This window comes from Bos grunniens, chromosome 21 (genome assembly GCF_055505025.1).
Source record: "Bos grunniens cultivar Pamir isolate PY7600 chromosome 21, Bosgru_T2T1.0, whole genome shotgun sequence".
Taxonomy (NCBI): domain Eukaryota; kingdom Metazoa; phylum Chordata; class Mammalia; order Artiodactyla; family Bovidae; genus Bos; species Bos grunniens.
The window spans coordinates 37859399-37885570 of NC_141185.1; the positions used below are offsets into that span (position 1 = coordinate 37859399).

Consider the following 26172-nt stretch of genomic DNA (forward strand, 5'->3'; position numbering starts at 1 on the left):
GTGTCTGTTAAATATGGTAAGATTATATATGAAAGTCTGATTTTGGGTCATTGTATGGTGTTGTCATCAGCTTTTCACCTGAATTGGGATTGCCTTGAGGATTCTGTGTTGGGGCCTACCTCTTGACTTTTATTCAGCCACAACGTCTTTTTTTTTCTTTTTTCCTTGATAAATGGAATGATGTGGTAATGTGTATAGTCGGAGAACCCATATTGCTCTCTGCAGTGTAGAAGTGAAAACCATGAATTACCCACAGGGGTAAAACTTTCTGTGAGCAATCTTGAATACTTGCTTCATGATGGCTTCTCCTGTAATCTCAGAGCACTTCTAGATAGCTCAGTTCACTGACTACCTTAATTACTTTCTGAAGTGCCTGCTTCTCTTTGGTGACTCGTTTAGTAAACTATAATGGCATGTATGGTACATTTTCTTGGCTTCAGAATGGGAGTTGTAGCCTCTGCCCAGAGATGAACAGTTAACAATGGAAGCAGAATTCATACGATTACTATGTGTTTTGGCTATGACCAACTCGCAAACTATGTGAAAAAACAAACATCTTTCCATAACTGTCAGAAGGGAAGAGGGGGAAATATTTTATCATGTCTTTATTTTTGGAGACTCTAACATGACTATATTAATGTGGGGAAAATGTCAAAGTATCTTCTATAAGCCTTTTTGATATGTGGTTCTCTTCTTCACCTCTGACCCTCCATTTAGGGTTTGACCTTTATGTTTGGCTGTGCTCCAGGATGGGAAGAAAAGTATTTTGGTGAAAGGAAAAGATAAGATTGCTTTGAACTATTATGATACTGTGACTATTCATTTTACCCAGTGATAGTACAGAGAAACCTCCTCCATAATTTTTGTACCCCATTAACATTCAGTCAAAATTTATTTTTAAGAGTTTACCACGAGGCCCATAAAGAAATAATGCCACTTCATAACTGTTCCTGACAATCATGTTTAAAAATATGTTCCTGGAATGTGTTATATGTGTTCTCATATAAACATTTATCTTTGTACATTTATGATAATGTAAATATTTAAGTCTGAGAGCTTAAAAACTTTTATTTGCTTATTTGCATACATGTTTTTCAACATCTAGCAGTGCCAACCATATTTGCCAAATAAGCATCAGCCATAAATTCATGCTTTGGCACATTTCATATAATAACTCTTCTAAATTGCTCTATGGTGAAGCATCATGAGATTAGCATTTGCTTCATGAGAGAGATTTGTTGTTGTTTTTAACTGTAATGATGTTCTGTTTAAGTGGAACAGGTGCTGGGCTCTAGCTGTTTGTGTTGAAACCTGCCAAATCATACTCTTTTGTTGGATGGGTTATTTGAGTAATTTAGGAACCAAACTGTGGCCCCTGGCATGCCAAGTTGAGTTCAAGGCTCCATATCACTGCTGCAAATTCCTGTTTTCACTGTAAGAGGTGTGTATGATGAGCCCTATTTTCTTATTACTCTTCTCTTTACTGTAATTCCTGCTTCCTAGCATCATTCTGATCCTTTCATTACTGGAGCTCTTGGAAAAAAATCTAGGTTCCTTCTTTGCTGATTTGTTTTCCTTGGAGAAATTTTAGTAACTTTCAGGCCAGGAATAGATAGTTCACATTTGTTCAGCAAATATTTTGAGTGCCTTTTAAGTGGTAGGCATGGTGGAAATCCCTGAGTATATGTAGAATGATATACCTTTTTGCAAGGAGCATATAGTTTAGCAGAAGAAGATAGCTGATAACCAATAATTATAATGTGGAGTGATATATAACATGTGTAAGTGAATTCCTTTGGATAGAAACACAGAGGAGGATGGGTACTTGGGAGTCTTGGGAGGGGAGTGTCCTGAAATGCATCTTAGTGAGTTACCTCAGCTAATCTTCAGAAATAGACAGGGGTTAACTAGGTTCAGAAAAAGAGAAAGGACATTCTAGACCAGTGCTGTTCTGTAAAAATATAATAATGTAAGTCACAAATGTAATTCATATGTGTATTTTAAAATTTCCTATTAACCCCATTAAAAAGTAAAAGGTGAAATTAATAATATATTTTATTTAATTTGATATATATAAAATATTTCAATCTGTAATCAATATAAAAAGTATTATTGAGATATTTGACGTTCTCTTTTTCAAACTAAGTTTTCAGAATCTGGTATGTATTTTACACTTACACCATATCTCAGTTGGGTCTAGCCTTGTTAAAGTATTCAATAGGCACATGTGGACAGCAGAGTGTAGAATAGGGGATGAAAAAGTGTTAAGGAGTCAAATCACTGAATGCCTTATGAAACAAACTAAGGGGCTTTAACTTTATTCTGAAGGCTGTCCATGGGGTCGCTAAGAGTCCGACTTGACTGAGCGATTTCACTTTCACTTTTCACTTTCATGCATTGGAGAAGGAAATGGCAACCCACTCCAGTGTTCTTGCCTGGAGAATCCCAGGGATGGTGGAGCCTGGTGGGCTGCTGTCTGTGGGGTCGCACAGAGTCAGACACAACTGAAGTGACTTAGCAGCGGCAGCAGCAGCAGCAGCAGTGAGGATTTAGTTGGGTGGAGGGAGTCAGGGAATTATGCTGTGAAGAACCATATTTGTGTTCTGGGCAGTGAGGTGAATGCTGGATTAGAGAAGGGCAAAACTAGAAGCAGAACCAGTTAGGAAGCCATTCCTGGTGAGAAATGATGAGAGAGATAGAAGAGGGGTGTATGTGTAACAGGTTTAGGAAGTATTATCAACAGGATAGGGTAAATAATCAGATTATAGAGTTGAGCAAGATTGACAGTTTAACATGATTCCCACGTTTCTGTTGTGAGCTACTGAATGGGGCAGACAACTAAGAGAAGCCAGCCATCTGTGCCAGATAGACCAAAGTTGAAAAAGGAAACTATGAGAGATTTGTCACGGAAGCTGAGGGAGAAGAGTATTTCAAGGACTAGGAGTGGAGAATACTGTATCTCTCCATGCAAAGGCCAAGTGAGATAAAAATGGGAAAAAAAGCCCTTAAGACCTGATGATTAAGTCATTTGTTACTTCAGTTGGAGCAGGTAGCTACATTGTAATGCTTTCTGGGTGAGGGGGTTGAAGAGCCAATGACAACTAGAAATGTAGCTAATTGTGAGAGATATAGTGTTTTCAACAGAGGACTGAACAAATAGTATAGGTGAAGGAGATGCAGGGAATTTTAGAAAAGTTTACTGTCTCTCCCCACTTTTTAAAATAAGATTTGGGGCATATTTATTTGGGCTTGTAATGAACCAATGTAGAGGAGAAATTAAAGTGGGGTGGGGAGGAGAGAGATGGGGGGCAGAGGTGATTGATGGTGCCAGGATTTGGGAAGCAATAGTAAGGGATGGGATCCAAAGCATAGGTAGAGAAGTTGGCCTTGATTTTCCTTCTTCGTTGAGCATGAGGAAAAGAGATGAAATTGGAGGCAGTGTAAACAAGTTTCTAAATGATGGGGACTGGAGGGAGAATGAATTGATGTGTCTTCTAACATTTTTGAGTACCTGCCTAGAATGAGGGGGAGCATGATAAAATAGGGGTTCTTAAAAAAGCATGTCAATAATATAATAGCTTAATAGCTTTCAAGGGAATGGGAAAGAAATAGATACATGACTAGGATAATGAAAAAGAATTGTTAGGCAGCATAGAGGGCCCATTTGAGGTTCTAGACCTCAGATTTGTAGGGATTCCAGTTTGCATGGTTTGATTTTTCTCCAGCATCGATCACTCTGGGTATAACTGAAGAAACTCACAAGAGCTCTAAAGGTAGGTACTGTTATTCTCCTTGATGGTGAGATAACAACTGAGGTTCAAACCCTGGTGATTCAGTTTGAGAGCCCAGGCTGTTATGCACAGCTTTGTGCAGATGCCTGCTTGGTAGAGATACCTGAAGGGCAGTCGGCTGAGCAAATTAATGATGTTAAAAGGCTGTGACTGGAGTGAACTGTGGAGTCCAGGTTGGATCATGAGCAGAAATCATAGAAGAGGTGATTCAACTGGGAGAAACTGGGAGCTAGAGGTCAGTGTGAAGCCAAAGAGCTAGTGAGGAGGGAGCAAAAATATTAGCTTTTGTTTATGGCGTACCTACTACTATGTGTTATATACTTTAATGCCTTATTTCTCATTCTAACAAAAGTGTTATTAACCTTAACATCCATCCCTTTGTCATTCTTCTTGAATGAAGAAACCGAGGATTTAGAAAGGTTAAATCACATGTCTAGAGACACACTCTCAAGTGATAGAACCAAGATCTGAGCCTATTCTTTGCTCTCCAAACCATAGTCCTCTCTAGTGAGGAGTAAGAGAAAATGCAGTAATGATGCAAAGTGGTAGAGCAACACTGGGATATTAAATTTAGGACTTCAAAGGTGTATCATTCATTTATCCAGTGTTTGTTTAGCATTAAGTGTGCTGAACATTGTTCTAGGTGCAGAGGTTATAGTAGTGAACCAAACGGACAAAAATCCATGCCCTGATGGACTTTACTTTCTGGAGAGAAAGACAGACATTAAACAAAATAAGTAACTTGTTATACAGTATTAGAAGGTGATGGATAAGTGCTGTAGAGAAAAATAGAGCAGGCAAGCAGGACAGGTATGCCAATGGGTATGTGCACTTTTAAAAGGATGTCTGGGAAGGACTTGGTGAGGAGTAAGCAGAGAATTTAAGAAGGAGGTAAGGGGGCACATTAGGTGGAAGAAACAGTTTTTTGCGTTGGCCCTGAGGCAGAAGTGTACTTCGTATATTCCAGAACACTAGGAGGGCATTGTGCCTGGACTGGAGTGAATAGAAGAGTAACAGTGAATAGAATGGAAGAGTAGAAAGTGGTTTAGTTCAAGAAATAACTGGGTCCAGACTACATAGAGCCTGTAGAACACTGGAAGGGCTCGGGTGTTTACTTTTTGAGATAGAAACCATTACAGGATTTTAAGCAAAATGACATGGTCAGATTTATGCTTTTAAAACTCCACTCCAGCTACTGTGTTAAAAGCGTTCTAAAACAGTGAAGAGTAAAAGCAAGAAGATCAGTTAGGAGGCTCTCTTTAAAAATCTATTTGAGAGTTAGTGGTGTCTTACATTAGGAAACTGATAAGAAATGATTGGATTTGGATATATTTTTAACTTTTTATTTTGAAATAATTTTAGATTTATAGAGGAGTTGCATAGATAATGCATAGAGTTCCTTAATGTCTCAGCATTATTGACATTTTGGACTAAATAAACCTGTGTTGTGGGGGTTGTCCTGTGCTATATAGGATGTTAGACAGATCCCTGGCCTCTGTCCATAGGTGGCAGTACCATCCCCCTGTTGTAACAATCAAAAATGTCTTTGGACATTACCAAATGCCCCCTATGGGGCAAAATTGCTCCTATTAAAAATCATTGCCATATACCCTTCACCTTTTTCCACCTAATATTAATATCTTACATAACCACAGTACATTTGTCAAGCTAAGAAGTTAATATTGGTACAGTGCTTCTGCCAAGCTGCAGACTTTGTGTTTCACCAGTTTTTCCACTAATATCCTTTTTCCATTGCATTATCCAAACCAGAATACTACATTGGTTTTAGTTGTCGAGTCTCCTTTGTCTCTTCTAATGCATGAGTTTCTTGGTTTTTCCTTACCTTTTATGACCTTGGTACTTTTAAAGAGTACTGGTCAAGTATTTTTATAGGATGTTCCTCAGTTTAGATTTTCTGATATCTTCTCATGATTAGTTACAGAATTTTGAGGAAGAACACCACAGAGTAAAGTTCCCTTGTTAATATACCTTCTTATCAACATGGCATCACTGGGCGATCACTTAGATAAGGTAGTTTTTGCCAGATTTTTGCATTAGAAAGTCATTATTTTCCCTCTTCCATACACTGGTCGTTAGAAGCAAGTCATTAAATTCAGCTTACACTCAAGGGGAGGGGAATTAAGCTCTACTTCCTGGAGGGAGATGTATCAAAGAATTTATGGACATATATTAAAACCACCACAGTAATTGGTAAATATTTTGAGGGAGATACTTTGAGCCTTTGCCAGTATCCTGTTTCTGCTACTTTTAGCATTCACCAATAATCTTGCCTGTAGTAATTATTGCTGTGATGTTCTAAATGTACTGTTTATTTTCCCTCATTCTTACTGCATTTACTGATTGGAATTCTTCTGTAAGGAAGGTTTGTTCCTTCTCTATCTTTTTATCTATCTAATCATATCAGTTCTAATTCATGGATACTTTATTCTTAGGGTTATAATTCAGTTGGTATCATTATTTCTTTTATTGCCCAAATTATTCCAGCTTTGCCCATTGGGAGCTCTTTTAGTTGACTTCTGTGTCCTTTTGATATGCTCCTGTCCTTTGTATGTGTACGTGTTACGCTTCTTTATTCTCTGGCACTACTAGATGTTTCAGGCTTATCTTGTATCTTTCCTGCCTCAGCCCTAGACTCATTTCTTTTCACCAAACTCTCATTCCTTTTATTGGAGAATGGTATTTTGAGGTCAAGATCTGGATGCTAGGTGTGCTTGTTGTTAATAGGATATCACTTCTGCTAGATGCTCTCTGTGGACAGAGCTAGGAAATATATGTATGCTTACTAATCTGTGTATCCACACATACCTCTATTTATTTCTGTGTGTAAAATGTATCTCTGACCCTAACTAGGTATGTTTTGATCCAACAGGGTTTGCTGATGAATGTGGAATGTGAAAAGAGAGACATCAAGGATGACTCTAAAGTTTTTGGCTTAAGCAACAGGAAGGGTGGAGTTGTCATTTTCAGAGACGGGAAGACTATGAGCAGAGCAGGTTTCTGGGTAGAATTCAAGAGTTCCGTTCCAGACTGGCTACATTTTTGAGTTGTCTAATAGACATGCTAATTGAGATGTCAAGTCAGCAACTGAACAAATGAATCTATAGTTCAGAGGAGGGTGATGATCTAGGTTGTATACATTTAGAAATTATCAGTATAGATGAGATCACCTGAGTTGAGTGTAGTTAGAAAAGAGATTCAAGGACTGACCACAGGGCATCCCAGTTAGAGAGATGAGGAGGAACAGTTCTGTAAAATGGTAAGGATTGGGGTGGGACTTTAGGATGGATTTCATATCTGTTATTAATAAACAGTTTGTCAGTACCTATTATTTGCAAGGCACTGAGCTGTTTCAGGAGTTAGCATTGAGCCATAAATTTATAATCTAGGATGAGACAAATTACAGACTGAAAAAGAAAATAGCAGTGGAAGGCAAATACCAGATAATGGTTCAAATACATACTAAAAAAGCTAGTTAGAGGACATAGGCATCAGAAAAAATAAACTCAAGCATGTGCCAGCTACATATAAACACTGATATAAATATGTACCAGATAAGAAGCTTGTCAAGGTTTCAAGCACGCACTAGCAATTATCAAAACGGAGAATCTCTTCTGCATGTTGATCTTGGTTTCTTAAGTTGCTTCTGCTCTTGGTCCCCTGCCATTATAAAGCCTCAGGTTAGTAATTGTGCCTTTAGTCATAGCTATCAGTTAAGCAAGTGAACTGGTTAGGAGAGTTTCTGTTACACTTGACTTTTTAACTTTTATCTCTCTACCACCTTTCCAGAATCAATGGGATTAGACTTCAGACTGTTTAAAAATTTGTTTCAGTGTAAAATCAAGCAGAAGTGGCCTTCATCTTCTGTGAACATGTGACACTTTTGACTGCTGCTTTCATGGATCGTCTTCAGTTCAGTTCAATTGCTCAGTCGTGTCCAACTCTGCGGCCCCATGGACTGCAGCACCCCAAGCCTCTCTGTCCATCACAAACAGAGGTTACTCAAACTCATGTCCATTGAGTCGGTGATGCATCCAACCATCTCGTCCTCTGTTGTCCCCTCTCCTCCCTCCTTTAATCTTTCCCAGCATCAGGGTCTTTTCCAATGAGTTGATCTTCATATCAGGTGGCCAAAGTATTGCAGTTTCAGCTTCAGCATCAGTCCTTCCAATGAATATTCAGGACTGATTTCCTTTAGGATGGACTGGTTGGATCTCCATGCTGGCCAGGGAAATCAAGAGTCTTCTCCAATACCACAGTTCAAAAGCATCAATTCTTTGGCGCTCAGCTTTCTTTATAGTCCAACTCTCAACATCCATACATGAGTACTGGAAAAACCATAGCTTTGACTAGATGGACCTTTGTTGGCAAAGTCATGTCTCTGCTTTTTAATATGCTGTCTAGGTTGGTCATAACTTTTCTTCCAAGAAGCAAGCATCTTTTAATTTCATGGCTGCAGTCACCATCTGCAGTGATTTTGGAGCCCCCAAAAATAAAGTCTCTCACTGTTTCCATTGTTTCCCCATCTCTTTGCCATGAAGTGATGGGACCAGATGCCATGATCTTAGTTTTCTGAATGTTGAGTTTTAAGCCAACTTTTTCACTCTCCTCTTTCACTTTCTTTTTTTAAAAAAATTATTATTATTATTATTATTATTTTTTTACTTTGCAATATTGTATTGGTTTTGCCATACATCAATATGCATCCGCCACGGGTGTACACGTATTCCCCATCTTGAACCCCCCTCCCACCTCCCTCCCCATACCATCCCTCTGGGTCATCCCAGTGCACCAGCCCCAAGCTTCCTGTATCCTGCGTCAAACCTGGACTGGCAATTCGTTTCTTATATGATGTTATACATGTTTTAATGCCATTCTCCCAAATCATCCCCCCCCCTTCCCCCAGAGTCCAAAAGACTGCTCTATACATCTATGTCTCTTTTGCTGTCTTGCATACAGGGTTGTCGTTACCATCTTTCTAAATTCCATATATATGCGTTAGTATACTGTATTGGTGTTTTTCTTTCTGGCTTACTTCACTATGCATAATAGGCTCCAGTTTCATCCACCTCATTAGAACTGATTCAAATGTATTCTTTTTAATGGCTGAGTAATACTCTATTGTGTATATGTACCACAACTTTCTTATCCATTCATCTGCTGATGGACATCTAGGTTGCTTCCATGTCCTGGCTATCATAAACAGTGCTGCTATGAACATTGGGGTACACGTGTCTCTTTCAGTTCTGGTTTCCTCGGTGTGTATGCCCAGCAGTGGGATTGCTGGGTCGTGTGGCACTTTCATCAAGAAGCTCTTTAGTTCTTCTTCACTTTCTTCCAAAGGATGGTGTCATCTGCATATCTGAGGTTATTGATATTTCTCCTGGCAATCTTGATTCCTGCTTGTGCTTCATCCAGCCCAGCATTTCTCATGATATACTCTGCCTATAAGTTAAATAAGAAAGGTGACAATATACAGCTTTGACATACTCCTTTCCCAATTTGGAACCACCTGGACATGTCCACAGTTTATTGTGATCCACACAATGAAAGGCTTTGGCATAGTCAATAAAGCAGAAATAGATGTTTTTCTTGAACTCTCTTGTTTTTCGATGATCCAGTGGATGTTGGCAATTTATTGTGGATCACAATAAACTGTGGAAAATTCTGAAAGAGATGGGAATACCAGACCACCTGACCTGCCTCTTGAGAAATCTATTTGCAGGTCAGGAAGCAACAGTTAGAACTGAACATGGAACAACAGACTGGTTCCAAATAGGAAAAGGAGTACGTCAAGGCTGTATATTGTCACCCTGCTTATTTAACTTCTATGCAGAGTACATCACGAGAAACGCTGGGCTGGAAGAAGCTGGGCTGGAATCAAGATTGCCGGGAGAAATATCAATAACCTCAGATATGCAGATGACACCACCCTTATTGCAGAAAGTGAAGAGGAACTCAAAAGCCTCTTGATGAAAGTGAAAGAGGAGAGTGAAAAAGTTGGCTTAAAGCTCAACATTCAGAAAACAAAGATGATGGCATCCGGTCCCATCACTTCATGGGAAATAGATGGGGAAACAGTGTAAACAGTGTCAGACTTTATTTTTCTGGGCTCCAAAATCACTGCAGATGGTGACTGCAGCCATGAAATTAAAAGACGCTTACTCTTTGGAAGAAAAGTTATGCCCAACCTAGATAGCATATTCAAAAGCAGAGACATTACTTTGCCAACAAAGGTTCATCTAGTCAAGGCTATGGTTTTTCCAGTGGTCATGTATGGATGTGAGAGTTGGACTGTGAAGAAAGCTGAGCGCCGAAGAATTGGTGCTTCTGAACTGTGGAGTTGGAGAAGACTCTTGAGAGTCCCTTGGACTGCAAGGAGATCCAACCAGTCCATTCTGAAGGAGATCAGCCCTGTGATTTCTTTGGAAGGACTGATGCTGAAGTGGAAACTCCAGTACTTTGGCCACCTCATGCAAAGAGTTGCCTCATTGGAAAAGACTCTGATGCTGGGAGGGATTGGGGGCAGGAGGAGAAGGGGATGACAGAGGATGGGATGGCTGGATGGCATCACTGACTCGATGGACATGAGTCTGAGTGAACTCCGGGAGTTGGTGATGGACAGGGAGGCCTGGCGTGCTGCGATTCATGGGGTCACAAGGAGTCGGACACGACTGAGCAACTGAACTGAACTGAACTGGACATGTCCACTCATGTCCAGTTGCTTTTTTACCTGCAAACAGATTTCTCAGGAGGTAGGTCAGGTGATCTGGTATTCCCAACTCTTGAAGAATTTTCCATAGTTTGTTGTGATTCACACAGTCAAAAGCTTTTATGTAGTCAATGAAGCAGAAATAGATGTTTTACTGGAACTCTCTTGCTTTTTCAGTGATCCAGCAGATGTTGGCAATTTGATTTCTGGTTCCTCTGCCTTTTCTAAATCCTTGAGCATCTGGAAGTTCACAGTTCACATACTGTTGAAGCCTGGCTTGGAAAATTTTGAGCATACTTTACTAACATGTGAGATGAGTACAATTTTGCGGTAGTTTGAACATTCTTTGTCATTTGCCTTTCTTTGGGATCGGAATGAAAACTGACCTTTTCCAGTCCTGTGGTCACTGCTGAGTTTTCCAAATGTGCTGGCATATTGAGTAAAGCACTTTCACAGCATCATCTTTTAGGGTTTGAAATAGCTCAGCTGGAATTCCATCACCTCCTCTAACTTTGTTCGTAGTGATGCTTCCTAAGGCCACTTGACTTCGCATTCTAGGATGTCTGGCTCTAGGTGAGTGATCACACCGTTGTGATTATCTGGGTTGTGAAGATCTTTTTTATATAGATCTTCTGTGTATTCTTGCCATGTCTTCTTAATATCTTCTGCTTCTGTTAGATCCATACCATTTCTGTCCTTTATTGTGCCCATCTTTGCATGAAATGTTCCCTTGGTATCTTTAATTTTCTTGAAGAGATCTCTAGTCTTTCCCATTCTATTGTTTTCCTCTATTTCTTTGCATTGATCACTGAGGAAGGCTTTCTTATCTCTCCTTGCTATTCTTTGGAACTCTGCTTTCAAATGGGTATATCTTTCCTTTTCTTCTTTGCCTTTTGCTTCTCTTCTTTTCACAGCTATTTGTAAGGCCTCCTCAACCATTTTGCCTTTTTGCATTTCTTTTTCTTGGGGATGGTCTTGATCCCTGTCTCCTGTACAATGTCACGAACCTCTGTCCATAGTTTTTCAGGCACTCTATCTATCAGATCTAGTCCCTTAAATCTATTTGTCACTTCCACTATAATCACAAGGGATTTGATTTAGGGCGTATATGAATGGTCTAGTGGTTTTCCCTACTTTCTTCAATTTAAGTCTGAATTTGGCAATAAGGAGGTCATGATCTGAATCATGGTCAGCTCCAGGTCTTGTTTTTGCTGACTGTATAGGGCTTCTCCATCTTTTGCTGCAAACAATATAATCAGTCTGATTTTGGTATTGACCAGCTGATGATATCTATGTGCAGAGTCTTCTCTGGTGTTGTTGGAAGAGGGTGTTTGCTATGACCAGTGCATTCTCTTGGCAGTACTCTATTAGCCTTTGCCCTGCTTTATTCTGTACTGTAAGGCCAAATTTGTCTGTTACTGCAGATATTTCTTAGACACTCGTATTTGTCATTTTATTAAATTCATATCCAAATGTGATCATGGAACTTTAAAAGTAATTTAAATGTGTAACATAGTAAACCTAGGTTTAAGTAAAATATTTTAATTTTAGCTCTGTTGCACTAAAAATGGATAGGTTTCATTGCCAGCCATTAAAAGGTAATATGGCATGAGACATGCAGATGTATTTACTCAGTAGTAGTTTTTCAATCACTCTCTAGGACCTGTAAGAGAAATGAGGGGTATATCTACGTTAGAAACATAAGGGGCAAAAAGATCACAGGATTCCATTCTCAATTCTGCCACTGAATGGTTGGCAAAGCTGTTAACTATTTGTATGTACAGTATGTTGTATTTATTAATTGTGGAAAGCTTTATTGTATTCATATGCTGAATAAAAAAAGACTCTGCCTTGAGTGTAAAGACTATGTCTTATTAGCACAATGCCTAGCATGAAATGGATACTCAGATGGTTGTTGAATGAAGGAGTTACATAAAATACTTGACTGTTACATTAAGACATAAAGAGTTATTTAGCTTGCTCAAGTAACCTTAAGGTATTAAAAACTTTGTTTGTGTAATTCAGATTTAGGGCAAAGTAAAATAACTGTGTGTTAACATTCTCATTTTAGCCTAAGCCAAACAAACAATGGACTTCCCTGGTGGCTCAGATAGTAAAGAATCTGCCTGCAATGCAGGAGACCAGGGTTCCATCCCTGGAGGAGGGCATGGCTCAGATGATGAAGAATCTGCCTGCGATGTGGGAGACTCAGGTTCAATCCCTGGGTTGGGAAAATCCCCTGGAGAAGGAATGACAACTCACTCCAGTATTCTTACCTGGAGAATTCCACGGACAGAGGAGCCTGGCAGACTACAGTCCATGGGGTCACAAAGAATCATGACATGACTGATTGACTAAGACTTTCACTTTCAAACAAACAATACTACTCTTAAAACCATGATCCTTATCTTTCAAGTAATTCATAATCCTGTCCTCTTTGAGTAGTCAAGAATTCTATTCAGGAATTAGGCTGCCTGAATTTGAATCTTGGCTCAACTGATTACTATCCATGGGATCTGAAGTTGGTTTAACTGTGCTTCAGTTTCCTCATTTGTAAAATGGGAATAATAATATAACTACTTGATGGAACTGTGAAGTGAGATAACAATATGTAGCAAGCACATGTTTGATATATAGTATTCAATTAATTTTAACTGTTATTCTAAAAATGTTGAGAGACTAATATTTAAAAATTTTGCATTTTCTAGAAAATAATGTTTGCTGAGTGATAGCTAAAGGGAAAATAAAAAAAAAATTCTGTGAACAAGAAAAGAAGACTGATGGAAAATAAACTTATAGTAATGTGTTGAAACTATGAAAGATAGGTTTTCTACTTTTTGCTACGTCTATTTTTCCCCTCTTCATTTGCTTAGCAGATTTTTATTAACTATTTTACTATGAGACACTGGGCTTTCATGAGCATATTACTTTTTAAGAGTCAACATTGCATTGTGGTTAAGAACATGAATTCTGGACCCAGATTGCCTGAGATTGAATCATCTTGGGGAAATTACTCTCTATGCCTGAGTGTTCTCATCTGTGAAATTGGGATATTGATGGTACCTACCTCAGAGAGTTCATGAGCTAATAATTGAACAGTGTTTAAAATAATGCATGGGGTGTAGTAAATGTCTTGTGTTGTTGAATAAAATAAAGAATGGTAGAAATATAACATTTGAAAATTAATGAAAGATTTTAGCTTTATAGGTTCATCCATACTCAGTAGACTATTTGTTTTCTTATAGTTGAGAAAAGTTTTCCTCTTAATCCCCTGTGTCTGCCTCCATGGTAGAGAAGCAGGAAAACAGTTTTCTTGTAAATCCTTTATATGATAGGAGCACTTTTCATAGTTTAGAATTAGGTTCCTCCCCACCCCCACCAATAATTTTCATAAGAGATTGAGTTACTTTTGTTATTACAAGACAAGATGCCGTGATGTACCTCTTAAATATTTTGAAATAATGAGTTGAATATTTCAAATTCTGAGAAACTGCCTTCTTCCCAGGTGTGAAACAATTTTTATGGATTTTATTTGGGTATGAAGTAGGAGTAATTGTGGGAGTTTGTGTGAAAGATTTAAGGCATTGGAGAAGCAATAAAATGTATTTTCCTGATGTCAGTTCTCTCTTTGACTTGAAAAATTGTTTTTGCAGCAATATCCCTTGACTGTTTTTCAGCATTTGCCTTTGAGGACTGGCTGCATTCACAATGTTAAACCTCACAACTAAATACTTCAGATGGACTGCCATTTCTTAATTCAGCTATGGTCCTGACCTGAAGTTAAAAGAGGTTGTTGGCTTCCAGATTCAATGAGGAAGTTAATAATAAGGAGAGAAGAGGATCCTGTAGTTTGAGGATCTTTTTCTTCTGTATAGAATAAGACAAAGTTTACATTGTTTCTTATATACCCCTTTCCTTACATATGTTGCTTGTGGAATGATAGCATCAGTGAATATGTAAATTATGCTATCAGCAGTCTAGAAGTAATACGGTAGTTCCTAATTTAGGAAGTTGAACTTTAATTATTGACTTAGATTTTATTTCACATGTAAATGTTTATTAAACACGCAAATAAAGTTTGAATTCTATTATAAATGCAACTTGTAGTTCTGTTGTCAGTTTTGCATTCCAAAAGTCTATTAAAAAAACTCATCATCTAGAAAAGGGAGTGTTTTATAATGTTTTGTAAAAGGCAAAAAAAAAAAAAAAAGCTGCATGAATGTTAATCCTCTCTTTTATCTCCTATAGGACTACATGGTCTGGGTTTTTATGAACTAGCTCTCTGACTAGGAAACTCAATCCTACTATACGGATTTCCCTCTAATTTTCTCTCTCTTGGCTTCAGATTTGAAGTAGAGTTTGGTATTATCTATTACAGATTATCTATTATCTATACATCTTTAAATTTTATGATAAAAAAGTTAGCTTTTAAAAACAACAGTTTCAGATATACAACCTTATAATTTGATATCTATATATACTACAGAGTGATCACCATCACAAGTCTAGTTCTGTTCATTACCATTCAATTGACTCCCTTCACCCACTTCCTTTACCCACCCCTTAACCCCTTTCCCCTCTGTTCTCTATATTTTTGAATTTGTTTTGTTATATTTTGTTTATTTTTTTGTTTTCTTAGATTCCACGTATGAGTGAAATCATATAGTATTTTTCTTTTTTCGTCTAACTTATTTCAGTTGGTATAATACCTTTGTGGTCTATCCATGTTGTCACAAATGGCAGGATTCCATTTTTTTTCCATGGTGAGTTAATAGTCCATTTTATATGTATTTGTGCTGTATCTTTGTTCATTCATCAGTGGACAGTTGTTTCCATATATTGGCTACTGTGAATAGTACAGCAGTGAAGTGTATACAGTAGTACAGCAGTACCTGGCTGTGTGTGTATATATATATCTTTTCAATTAGTGTTTTTATGTCTGTCGGTGGGGAATAGCTGAGTCATACAGTAGTAGTATTAAGTTGTTTTTGTTTTTGTTTTCAGAAATCTCCATAATGTTCTCCACAGTGGGTCCACCAATTTACAGTCCCATTAGCATAGTACAAGGATTCCCTTTTCTCCACATCCTGTCCAACATTTGTTGTTTCTTGTTTTTTCAATGACAGCCATTTTAACAGATGTGAAATAATATCTCATTGTGGTTTTTGATTTGCATTTTCCTCACAGTGATGTTGAACATCTTTCTGTTTGCCTATTGGCCGTCTGTATGTCTTCTTTGGAAAAATGTAGTCAGATCCTCCTCCCATTTTTAAATCAGGCTTTTATTGGTTTGTTGTTGTTCTTGTGTGAGTTCATTATATATGTTTTGGATATTAACCTCTTTTTGGATATGTGATTTGCAAATATCTTTCCCCATTCAGTAAGTTTCCTTTTTGTTTTGACGATGGTTTCCTAAAAGCAGAAGCTTTTTTAGATTGAATTCCCATTTGTTTATTTTTTCTTTTGTTTCCTTTGCCTTTGGAGTCAGAACACGTAAAATATTGCTAAGACTGGTATCAGTGAAGTTGCTGTTTTTGTTTTCTTCTAGAAATTTTATGATTTCAGGTCTTACATTCAAGCCTTTAATCCTATTTTGAGTTAATTTTTGTGTCTGGTATAGGATAGTGGTCTTGTTTCATTCTTTTGCATGTGACTGTTCAGTTTTCCCAGTACTGTTTATTGAAGAGACTGTCCTTTCTCCACTGTATGTTCTTTACTCCCTTATCATAAATTAATTTCCCTATGTGTGAGTTTTTTCTGGTTTCTTAATTCTGTTCTGTTGATCTGTGTGTACGTTTTTGTGCCAGTACCATACCGTTTTGATTACTAAAGCCTTGTAACATAGTTTGAAATCAAGGAGCATGAGATTTCCAGCTTAGTTTTTTCTCAGTGTTATTTGACTATTTGTGATTTTTTTTGTGTTTCCATGCAAATTTTAGAATTATTTGCTTTAGTTCACTGAAATGTGCTGTTGAAATTTTGATAGGGATTGTATTGAATTTGTAGATTGCTTTGGAGGATTAAAAAGAACATTTTAACAATATCTGTTCTTTAAATCTATGAATACAGAATATCTTTCCTCTGTGTGTGTGTGTGTGTCTTCTTCAGTTTTTTTCTCTATGTCTTATATTTTTCATTGTACAGGTGTTTCACCTCCTGGTTAAATTTATTTCTGGGTATTTTATTCTTTTTGATTCTGTTGTAAATGAGATCATTTCCTTCATTTCTCTTTCTTATAATTTGTTATTAGTGTATAGAAATGTCACAGATTTCTGTGTATTGATCTTGTATCCTTTGACTTTACGGAACTTATTTATTAGTTCTACATGTTTTTACGTGGATTCTTAGGGTTTTTTGTATATAGTATCATATCATCTACCAAATAGTGATAGTTTTACTTCTTCCTTTCTACTTTGGATGACTTATATTTCTTTTTCTTGCCTAATTGCTATGGCTAGAACTTCCACTTTTAATTTATTTTTCTTGCCTAATTGCTATAGCTAGGACTTTGGCCACCTGATGCAAAGAGCTGACTCCTTGGAAAAGACTCTGATGCTGGGGAAGGTTGAGGGCAGGAGGAGACGGGGATGACAGAGAATGAGATGATTGGATGGCATCACTGACTCAATGAACATGAGTTTAAACTCCAGAAGATGGTGAAGGACAGGGAAGCCTGGCATGCTGCAGTCCACAGGGTTGCAAAGAGTAGACACGATTGAGTGACTGAATAACAAAAACTTCTGATACTATGTTGAATAAAAGTGGCAAGAGTAGGCATCCGTGTCTTGTTCCTGGCCTTAGAGGAGAAGCTTTCATCTTTTCACCATTGAGTAGGATATTAGCGTGGCTTTGTCATATATGGCCTTTGTTGTGTGGAAGTAAATTCCCTCTATGTTGAGAGTTTTTTTTTTATCATAAATAGATCTATTGAGATGATCATATGATCTTTATCCTTCATTTTGTTAATGTATCATGTTGATTGATTTTGTATGTGTCCAAGCATCTTGGCATCTCTAGACTAAATCCCACTTAACCATGGTATAGGATCCTTTTAATGTATTGTTGGATTCAGTTTGCTAGTATTTTGCAGCATATTTTTGCATCTATGTTAATCAAGGATACTGGCCTTTAATTTTCTTTTTTTTTTTCTTTCTTTTTTTATATTGTTGTCTTTGGTTTTGGTATCATAGTAATGCTGGCTTTGTAAAATGAGTTTGGAAGGTTTTCCTCCTATTCAGTTTTATTTGGATAGTTTGGGAAGGGTAGTCTTCTTTGAATATTTTATAGAGTTTACCAGTGAAGCTGCCTGGTCTTGGACTTTTGTTTGTTGGGAGATTTTTGATTACTGTTACAATCTTCTTGTTAGTAACTGATCCATTCAGATATTATAATTCTTTATGATTCATGCTTGGAAGATTATGTTTCTAGGAATTTATCATGTCTTCTAGTTGTCCCATTTGTGGACATTGTTCATAGTAGTCTCCTATGATCCTTTGTATTTTGTGTTATCAGCTGTAACTTCTCTTTTATCTATGATTTAATTTGAATTCTGTCTTGAGTTCTTGGTTAGTCTTGCAAAAGGTTTGTTGATATTGCTTATCTTTTCTAAGAACCACTTTTTAGTTTCATTGATATTAAAAATTTTTTATTCTATTTCATTTATTTCTTTTTTTTCCATTACCAAAATCATTTTTATTTAATATTTGTATTCAAAGTAAGAAAACTACTTTTATAGAATACTTTTTTTTCATTTTGTAACAAAAGCATTTTGGTTTCAAAACTTGTCTGTCCAATTTAAGTACATGATTGTGGCAACTCAGTACTAGTGTTCTTCAAACTTTTCTTTTACGTTTAGAGGATTTACATAATCTGAATTACAGTTAAATTCTGCATATTGATTCATTTGGAAAATGTGTAGCTATTTGTATTATGAAGAGTTTCCACTTGAACATAAATTCTTGTACATGTCTTGCTAGATCACAAATAAGCTTTTCCTTTCTTTGGTGCTACAAATTCCACTTCTTCAAATGCAGTGTCATATTGATAAATTATGTAAACTACACAGCCATTTTTTCTGTCTTAGATTATTGAACATTTGGTAAGCATGTTTTTTGTTCAAGAAAATTTTCAATTAACAGTACAGTAAATCTTTATAGCATTTGTACATAACACAACCAACAAAAATTGGCAGAGAACACAAGATCATTAAATTCATTATTTCATTTATTTCTAAACTGATCTTTATTATTTCATTCCTTCCACTGATTTTGAGCTGCATTTGTTCTTTTTCTAGTTCCTTTAGGTGTGAAGTTAGATTGTTGATTTATTTTGTTGTTGATTTGTTTCTTGAGGTAAATCTGTATTGCTATAAACTTTTCTCTTAGAACTGCTTTTGCTGCATCCCATAGATTTTGATATGTCAGGTTTCTGTTTTCATTTATCTCTAGGTATTTTTTTTATTTCTTCTTTGATTCCTTTGTGACCCATTGGTTGTTCAGTTGTGAGTTCTTTAATCTCCATGTTTTTGTGTTTTTTTCCCTTTTTTTTTTTTTCTTGTGATTGTGTTCTAGTTTCATAGCACTATAATCAGAGAAGGTGCTTGACATGATTTCAGTCTTCTTGAATTTAGTGAGATTTGGTTTGTGACCTGATATGTGATCTGTCCTGGAGAACGTTCCCATGTGCTTTTGAGAATTTGTATTCTGCTTTTGGATGCAGTGTTCTATGTCTATTAAGCAAATCTGGTTTAATATATCATTTAGTTTCATTGTTTTCTTATTGATTTTCTTTCTGGATGGTCTATGCAGTGATGTAAGTAGAGTGCTAAGTTCTCTAGTATAATTATATTGCCTTCAGTTTCTCTCTAAGTTCATTAATATTTGCTTTATATATATCATGGTGCTTCTGTGTTATGTGCATATATATTTATAAATGTTGTATCTTCTTGCTAAATTAACCCCCATCATTATTATGTAATGCTCTTCTTTGTCTTTTATTGAAATATTAGTTTTGAAATCTATTTTGTCAGAAAGTATAGCTACTCCAGCTTTCTTTTCACTCCTATTAGCCAAGGAATATCTTTTTCAACCCTTCACTTTCAGTCTCTATGTGTCTTTTCTTCTGAAGTGACTCTGGTAGGCTACATATAGATGGGTCTTGTTTTTTCATCCATTCAGCCACTCTTTGTCTTTTGATTGACAAATATAGTCCATTTACTTTTAAAGTAATTATTGATGGATATGTACTTATTGCCATTTTGTTAAATGTTCTGTAGTTGGTTTTGTAGTTCTTCTTAGCTCCTTTCTTCTCTTCTGTCTTCTTTTGTGTTTTGGTGGTTTTCTTTAGTATTTTATTATTCTTTTTTCATGTTCTTTTGTGTGTGTACTATACTTTTTTGTGTGTGTGTGGTTGCTGAAAATTTCACATATGACATCCTAGGTAAGTAGCAGCCAGTTTTAGCAAGGCTTTGGAATTTGTTCCAGTTTATCTTTTTACCCCTTCCCTCTGATGTTTTATACTTTTGATGATACATTTTCTATCTTATTTTATACATCCCTTAAGATTATAAGTTTTACTCTTGCTACTTGTCTTTTAACTTTCATGCTTGCTTTATAAGTGATTGATTCACCATTTTTATTATGTATTTGCCTTTTCCAGTGAGATTTTTACTTTCATGTGTTTTCTCATTGATTATTTCCAAATCTTTTCAGGTTAAAGAAGTCTTTTAAATATTTCTTTTAGGGCTGGTTTAGTGATGATGATTCCTTTAGCTTTTGCTTATCTAGGAAACCCTTGATCTCTCCTTCAATTCTGAATAATAACCTTATTGGGTAGACAATTTTGGTTGGAAATTTTTCCTTTTCAGCACTTTGAATATGTCATGCTACTTCCTTCTGGTTGAAGGAAGTTTTTACTGAAAAATCTGCTAAAAATCTTATGGCATTTCCCTCATATATAGCAAGTTGTTTTTCTCTTGCTGCTTGTAGGATTCTCTCTCTATCCTTAACTTTTGCCATTTTAATTGTAATGTATCTTTGTGTGTGTCTCTTTGGCTTGAGCTTATTTGGAACTCTCTGGCCTTGCTGAACCTGAATGTCTATTTCTTTCCTCAAATTAGGGATATTTTCAGTCACTCTTTCTTCAAATAATTTTTTGGGCCTTTTCTTTGTCTCTTCTTCTAGGAGTTGAAGATTAACAAATGTATCTCCCTCACCTATGGGCAATGGACTTTATTGTTTTTTCACAGGTTTTCAGGTCTAGTCAATTTATGGATGAGCCATTTAAGACTATGTTTTCTGTTCTGTAGTTTTCCTGGGCATATTCTCTGTTAATTTTCAAAGCCAGGTCTTTGCAGGACCTAGGAGTTGGTTTGCTTGATATGGAGCTTGAATCTCTTGCTCCTGAGGGAAATGATTTGTTCCTTGATGATCCCTCCCAATTGTGAATCACTGAGTGTGGGGTGTGGGTTTTTTCTTTGGTGAGACTGTGTCTCTATCTATCTTCACAATCTCTTGCTGTTCTTTTATCCTTTGTTGAGGAGGTTCTGTTTATCCAGTTTTTAGGTCCCTTTCTGTTGGAATTATTCCATATGTAGCTATAGATTTGTTGTGTTCATCAGAGGAGGAGAGTTTAGGATCTTCCTACATCTCCACCTTCAACCCTGTCAATGTAGAAAAAATTGGGAAAATATAGAATAAATGAAAAAGAGGAAATCTGTTACTCTACCATCCAGGGACAACTGGTACTAATAATTTGTTGCCTCACCCCACCTCCTTTGTTGTGCATGTATTACTTTTCAACATACCTAATTGACATCATACTGTTTATTGTAGAGGTATCATTAATGTATCAGATTAGTCAGTGCAGTAATCTGGTCATGCTGTGAGAAGCAGGCAGGGCTAAGACTGGCTGAGGAGACAGTACATTCATGCTCTATAGGAGGTTCTTTTCATTTAGAGGAATTGGTGTATTTCTCTTTTTCATATTGCTAAACTAAATTTGAATAACTTTACAAGCATGTTTGAAGCATCTCTACCTTTTATAATTTTATATCCTTTTTTTTTCTGATAACATTTTCCCATATCAGAAAATCCTATATCTATATCCCCCTCCCTTTTGAACCTCTCTCCCATCTCCCTTCCTATCCCACCTCTCCAGGTTGATACAGAGCCCCTGTTTGAGTTTCCCAAGTCATACAGCAAATTCCCATTGGCTATCTATTTTACATATGGTAATGTAAGTTTCCATGTTACTCTCTCCATACATTTCACCCTCTCCTCCTGTCTCCCCATGTCCATAAGTCTTCAATATAAAAAAATTTTGAGCTGTTTTAGTCTTGTTTTTCTTACTAAGTCTTCAAATTCCAGTTTATATTTTCCACTTACGGCACATCAATTCAGACTAGCCATGTTTCAAGTGCTCTGTAGCCACATGTGGCTAGTTTTAGCACAGTCCTAGAGCATATAATTTTCTCCATAAGATGTGATAAAATAGCACTTTCCAGGTACTCTACAAGAGAAGAAAGCAGCAAAGCAAGGTTGCACTATGGATGTTGAGCTCTCATTTTGGTGTCTCGTGAAATTTTAAAACTTTGTCTCAATAAAATTACACATTCTTTTATTTATGGATCTTCATGTTACACATGCTAAGTTGCTTCAGTTGTGTCTGACTCTTTGTGACCTTGTTGACTAGCCCACCAGGCTCTTCTCTCCATGGGATTCTCCTGGCAAGAATACTGGAATGAGTTGCTGTACCCATTTCCAGGGGATCTTCTCAACCCAGGGATCAAACCTGTGTCTCTTAAGTCTCCTGCATTGGTAGGCTGGCTGTTTACCACTAGTGCCACTTAGGAAGCCCTCGTGTTACACAATAATGCTAAATTTGTAGTCGTCCAAAGGTTTGCTAGGTATAATACTTGAAGTTAATTCTCAGATAGTCAATAAAATCAATTCCTACTAAGGATTTTGGATAACAAAGAGTTTGCAAGAGTTTAAGTCCTGAAGAGAAATAAATTTTTATTAATCATGTACAGAAAACCTTTATGAAGTCAGGAACAAAGACATATAAACATTTATGTATTACATATGCACATGTAACTTATATATCTGTGTACACACACATACATATATATTTATCATAATTCTTATCATTACTTTTAAGGAACAGTAGCAATTAAAATCATTCTTTTCTTTCTAAAGTGAATTTGTGACATGGTAAGAAAGATGTGGCATGATTAGAGGTTAGTGGTATAAATTGAATGTATAAAGTAGAATATTAAAAATGCTTTGCTTTTAATTTGTGATCATAGGAAAAATTCTTAACATCTATAAGCTTTTATTTTGTTCTGTAAAAATGGAGATAAGATTTTAATGTGGAGGCTGCTTTTTTTTCTCAATCTGATTTTTATTAACAAGTTGGATGAAGGAAGCCTAGAGGGATATACCTTATGCATTTACAAATGAATATTGAATAAATACACTAAATATTGAATTCAAAAGTTGAATATATGTACAAGAACTTTCTAAACTGAGAGTCCTACAAATGGAAGCTACTGAACTTGGTTTGTATTATTTCTTCTTATTTAAGGTATTTACTGGAATGTGAGAAGTATAATAATATTTGCCTTGTACAAACCATAGATAGGACTCTCTGTTGTGGTTGTATTTTTCCTTACCATTAATATTTTATCAGATTTTATCTTAAACATTAGATATATGTCTAAAATCTAGGGATTCCCTGGTGGCTCAGGGGTAAAGAATCTGCTTGCCAGTGCAGGAGACACAGGTCTGATCCCTGTCTGCAAAGATCCCGCATGCTATGAAGCAACTAGGCCCAGGCGCCACAGCTACTGAGTCTGTTGTCTAGAGCCTAGGATCTGCAACTACTGAAGTCCACACACCTTGAGCCCATGCTCTGCAACAAGAGAATCCACTGCCGTGAGAAGCCCACGCACTGCAACCAGAGAGTAGCTCCCTCTTGCCACAGCTAGCAAAAAGCCCACACAGCAGTGAAGACCCAGCACATCCCCCCACCAAAAAAGGTCTAGCACTTAAGCATCTTTACATCTGTTAATAGTATATATGCAGTTAGAAATTTTGTTGTTATTGTGAGATGGACATGACTTTTTACTGTACCCAGTCTTAAAGCTCATCCTGATCGAGACAAATGCAAGCTCATTGGATGCCAAAATTGTTTTGGAAGCAAAGTAGCAATATATAAACTTTCTGTAATTGCACACTTACTCGGTCATCTGTAGCAACTGAAAATTTGGCTATTTCCCATTTTTAGGGTACATTTCCCCGTTTTTAGAGATATTTCTCATTCTTAGGATGTATTTATTTTTTCCTGTTAGGAATGAAGTAAGCAAGCCGCATGTGAGATAGCATGTGTAGTGTGACATATGCCTTGTTGTTTCCTGGGTGTGAGTGAGGAACTTTAGGGAGAAATTGAATGTTGGCAGTGTATGAGGACACTGAACTAAACGATACTGTCTGAAAGTAGTTGGCACACTTTTCTGTTTTTATTATACTCCACTTCTACCTTCACCTCAAACCTTTGAGTATCTTTGAATATTTGGAACAGAAAGATAACCCAATCATACTTGATTTTTTCCCCTCCTTTTTCTTTTTTAAATTTTATTTTTAAACTTTACAATATTGTATTAGTTTTGCCAAATATCGAAATGAATCCTCCACAGGTATACCTGTGTTCCCCATCCTGAACCCTCCTCCCTCCTCCCTCCCCATACCATCCCTCTGGGTCGTCCCAGTGCACCAGCCCCAAGCATCCAGTATCGTGCATTGAACCTGGACTGGCGACTCGTTTCATACATGATATTATACATGTTTCAATGCCATTCTCCCAAATCTCCCCACCCTCTCCCTCTCCCACAGAGTCCATAAGACTGATCTATACATCAGTGTCCCTTTTGCTGTCTCATACACAGGGTTATTGTTACCATCTTTCTAAATTCCATATATATGCGTTAGTATACTGTATTGGTGTTTTTCTTTCTGGCTTACTTCACTCTGTATAATAGGTTCCAGTTTCATCCATCTCATTAGAACTGATTCAAATGTATTCTTTTTAATGGCTGAATAATACTTCATTGTGTATATGTACCACAGCTTTCTTATCCATTCATCTGCTGATGGGCATCTAGGTTGCTTCCATGTCCTGGCTATTATAAACAGTGCTGCGATGAACATTGGGGTACATGTGTCTCTTTCCCTTCTGGTTTCCTCAGTGTGTATGCCCAGCAGTGGGATTACTGGATCATAAGGCAGTTCTATTTCCAGTTTTTTAAGGAATCTCCACACTGTTCTCCATAGTGGCTGTACTAGTTTGCATTCCCACCAACAGTGTAAGAGGGTTCCCTTTTCTGCACACCCTCTCCAGCATTTATTGCTTGTAGACATTTGGATCGCAGCCATTCTGACTGGCGTGAAATGGTACCTCATAGTGTTATTAAGAGGTATATGCAGTGATAGTGTAGACCACTTGGCCAAATGAAAAATGAGTGATCTGTTGATTAAATGAAATGATTTGCTTCAGTACAAGGCAGGGAAGAGATACTTGCTCCTTCTCTTCCCTTGTTGATCTTTTCCCCCTAATGGCTAGAAGTGCATTTTTAAAGCAATTCTGATATGCAAAATTCTCTGCTTATTTCTATTCCATTCTAAATTTTACTCTTTGGTACCATGCTCTGGCACATGGGAAAGAGAGTTGAAATCTTGTCCTTTTTCTTTGATTTCATTTCTTATGTATCTTGCATCTGCTCATTCTTAGCTTAGAAAATACTAATAATAATTGGTTAAAATAAGAAGTTCATTTCATGACTGCTTGTTGTAATCTAGTCCTGAATAGTTTTTTTTTTTTTTTAATTAGGCCCTTAAAAATTCCAATCTAGATCAGCAAAATTTCCCAATAACAGTAAACTGGCATATTTAATATATACCAAATTGTAGCTCATGCATTTGACAATATGCTCTGCATTAAGTTTTGGTTCTTTGATGCTAGTGTCTGGCTGATGGAAGTTCAAATGAATAATAATCTATGAAAAATTAAAAAAATATGTTCCTTGCTGATTTGGGAATGTAGTTGAGCCATTAGCTACAACTTTTGCATTGAGTTTTTAAAGAAGCAGAAAAGGAAAATGATTTTAGTTTCATGAACTAGTTCTTTTCAAACCCTTAGCAGTTATTTTATGACTAGAGCAGATTGACTCTCATGGTGATATTTCCATTTCTGGTCTTTAGATATCATTTCTGAGAAGATATTGAAAGAGTAAGAAGACAATATATTCTTAGGGTTTAGTGCTACAGTTGAACCCCTGCTTGAATTGACAGCAGATTGAACTGTTCAGAGGAAAAGAAATGGTATGTATATATAGCAAGACTTTTCTCTAGGGAAGAAAAAAGAGATGCTCATTTTTATAAGGTGATTATTTTGGAGACAGTAGTTTGCAGTTTGAGGATATCTGTAAAGCACATTTATAATAAATGAATTACAGGTTATATATGAAAGCAGTTTTTATAGTGTCTAACCTAGTTCTGGGCTTCCCTGGTACCTCAGCTGGTGAAAAATCCACCTGCAATGCATGAGACCCCGGTTCAATTCCTGGGTTGGGAAAATCCCCTGGAGAAGGGATAG

At 36.8% G+C, this 26172-nt stretch overlaps 1 protein-coding gene across 27 annotated transcripts in view; it reads left to right on the plus strand.

The window, feature by feature from the left end:
* Positions 1-26172, plus strand: part of PEAK1 (pseudopodium enriched atypical kinase 1) — a 314448-nt gene that overhangs the window by 1299 nt on the left and 286977 nt on the right. For 9 of the 27 annotated variants that reach the window (XM_086363951.1, XM_086363948.1, XM_086363949.1 and 6 more), the window contains exon 2: positions 25779-25898. The exons of the other annotated variants lie outside the window; for them this stretch is intronic. The gene's annotated coding sequence lies outside the window, so the exon portion shown is untranslated. The remainder of the gene's footprint in view (positions 1-25778; positions 25899-26172) is intronic. 27 annotated transcript variants of the gene reach the window in all.